The sequence below is a fragment of the Notamacropus eugenii genome, chromosome 2 (assembly GCF_028372415.1).
Source record: "Notamacropus eugenii isolate mMacEug1 chromosome 2, mMacEug1.pri_v2, whole genome shotgun sequence".
NCBI lineage: Eukaryota > Metazoa > Chordata > Mammalia > Diprotodontia > Macropodidae > Notamacropus > Notamacropus eugenii.
This window is the reverse complement of record NC_092873.1, coordinates 394172617-394175474: the sequence shown is the minus strand read 5'-3', so window position 1 is coordinate 394175474 and position 2858 is coordinate 394172617. Positions and strand designations below refer to the sequence as shown.

Here is a 2858-nt window from a genome sequence, read left to right as displayed (position 1 = left end):
AAAGTGATCAGGGATCACTTGGAAGCAAGGGGAGGAGCTGTAATTTTGACAGAAAAATTAAAGATCCAGCAAGAGGTAAGAAAGTCCAGAGATGATATAATTAGATGCTAGTTGGGGTCCCTACAAGAGAACATATAATACTGACCCAATCACCAGGCCATAATAAATTGAGTAGTGATATTCCCATAATGCTAAAGGGCTATCACGTGGGTTTGTCATGTGGGAAGAATCTAAGAAAAAATTAGAAAAAGAATTAATCTTCTGCTAATACTAATGGCCAGATTGAGCAAGTGACATTCAGAGTTCCATGAAAGGTTGCAAAAGTTTTAGATGTATATTCAAGGTCACTTAACCCCATCTGGCCTCGTTTGTGAGGGAGGTAGACTCATGACTTCTATGCTCCTCTCTATCTCTGTAACAGCCTATAAATCTCAGATCATGAAGAAGACCCAGTGAAAGTCATCAAATCTGCTATAATCCTTGTTAGTTTCCTTATTAATTAATCTACCAATGGCAGGCATTTGTTTCAGCACCTACTGCACCATAGGCTGTGGTCTTGGTTCTAAGGAGGAGTAGATTTTGTGACAGATCTGCTTCCATCTTTAGGTTCCATGATCACTTTGGTAACCCAGTTCACACCTCATGAATGTGCCACTTGACTGAGTTTTCAAAATTGACTCCTGCATCCCAAACACTTTTCTAAAAAAAAATAATAAATTAGTTGTGGGATCTTGAAATAGATATTATTAAACAGGAGGTCCCAGTTAAAGACAAATTTCTGGAGATTCTTTTCACAATGGCATAACAATGAACTGGAAAGGATCAAACAGGAGTGAATACATTCCTATATTGCTATGCTGTATACCTGTAGCAGGATTGGACCAGATATGTGCTTATGGCTGAATTCACCAAAAATGATGTGATGCAACTAGCGCTTAGGTGATCCATGCTCTGGGTTGTCCAGTAGCTCCCGATGGCCTCTAGGACAGCAAACAGACGCCTCTGTCTGTCATTACAGTATTTCACAACCTGGCTCCCACCCATCTCTCTAGATTGATTTCATTTTACTCTCAATCTCACATTCTACATTCCTTCCAAACAATCTTCTTTGATGTTTCTGATACATGACATTCCTTGTCCTGCTTGTGCTTCTCTGTAAGTTGTCTGCTGTGCCTAGAATGCTCCCTCTCTCTGTCTCCTCTTCCTCTTCCTCCTCCTCCTCCTTCTTCTTCGTCTCCTCTTTCTTCTTTTCTTCTCCTCCTCCTCCTCCTCCTTTTTCTTCTTCTTCCTAATCCTTCTTCCTTCTCCTCCTCTTCTCCATCTTCTTCTTCTACTTTTTCTCTTTGTCTGTTCTCTCTCCATCTATCTCTCTGTCTCTCTCTCCTTTGCTGTCTTTACCTCCTAGTCCTAGAATCTCTATCTTCCTTCAAAGGTCAGCTCAAGGGCTGCTGCCTGCAGGAGACCTATTCTGATCCCCACAGTTGCTGGTGTTCTCCCCTCACAATTACTTCATATCGTCTTCGCATATATTTTGAACTTGCTTATTTGTGAACATGGTGTATCTCAGCATGGCTACCCACAAACTCTGTCATGGACTCTCAACACTGTACCTCACAAGTGGCTCTTCTGACCTTTTAAAGAAGTTCCAGCTCTCTCTCTGTCAGCATTTCCCACAGAGGGGCTGCTATCTCTTTGCTGGTGCCATGCCTGCCCTCAGACCCTTCCTGAAGTATAAAATCATTAAGAAGAGGACCAAGAGGTTCATCCAGCCCCATTCTGACAGACATGTCAAGATCAAGAAAAACTGGTGTAAAGCAAAAGGCATTGACAACAGGGTGTGAAGATGAGTCAAGGGCCAATTGGTGCCCAATATTGGTTATGGAAGCAATAAGAAGACAAAGCACACATCACTAAGGGGATTCAGGAAGTTTTGGGTACACAGCCTCAAAGAACTAGACATGCGCCTGATGTGCAACCAGTCTTACTGTGCTGGGATTGATCACCATATTTCCTCTAAGAATTGGAAAGTCATTGTTGAGAGAGCATCTCTGCTGGCCATCAAGATCACCAATTCAAATGCCAGGGCAAGGAGTGAAGGAAATGAGTAAAAAGCTTTGCACATTTTTATTTGTGTTAAATAAACCCTCAAACTACTAAAAAAAACTTCTAAGGTTGCAGCCTTGTCCATTCTATCGCCAATACTTCTTCACCAAAGACAAGAAAGAACAGTCACAACAGGGAGGGAAACAACAATAAGACCATATTCTAATGGCTTCATGTTGACCCAAGTAGGGAGAATAGGCTGATGGCGTTCATTCTCCTTCCCCATCTTATGATAGTTCTTGCTTTCTTACTGGAACACAGCCATATGAGGGAGCTAGACAGAGACACAGAGACAGAGGGAGAGACAGAGACAAGGACAAAGAGAGAGAGAAACAGAGACACAGAGAGAGACACAAAGACAGGGACAGAGGCAGAGAGACAGAGACAGGGACATAGAAGGAGACAGAGACACAGAGAGAGAGAGAGAAACAGAGAGAGACAAAGACAGAGTGACAGAGAGAGAGATATAGAAAGGCAGAGACAGAGAGATAGATAGAGACAAAAAAACAGAGACAGAGAAAGACAGACAGAGGAGAGAGACAGACAGAAAGACAGAGAGACAGAGACAGAAAGACAGAGATAGAGAAAGGCAGAGAGGCAGAGATAGAGAGAGACAGGGAGGGAGACAGTCAGAGACAGAGACACAGAGAGAGAGAGAGAGTCACTTTGACCAGTTAGTGTCTTTTGAATTGATAACCACTTCTAGTTCAGCCATCAATCAAAAGTCCACTTCTTTACCACTATTAATGGACTTG

The 2858-nt window shown here is 42.5% G+C and overlaps 1 pseudogene; it reads left to right on the top strand.

The window, feature by feature from the left end:
* Positions 1–1039: 1039 nt before the first annotated feature.
* Positions 1040–2108, top strand: LOC140529110 (large ribosomal subunit protein eL32 pseudogene; annotated as a pseudogene).
* The last annotated feature ends 750 nt before the right edge of the window (positions 2109–2858 follow it).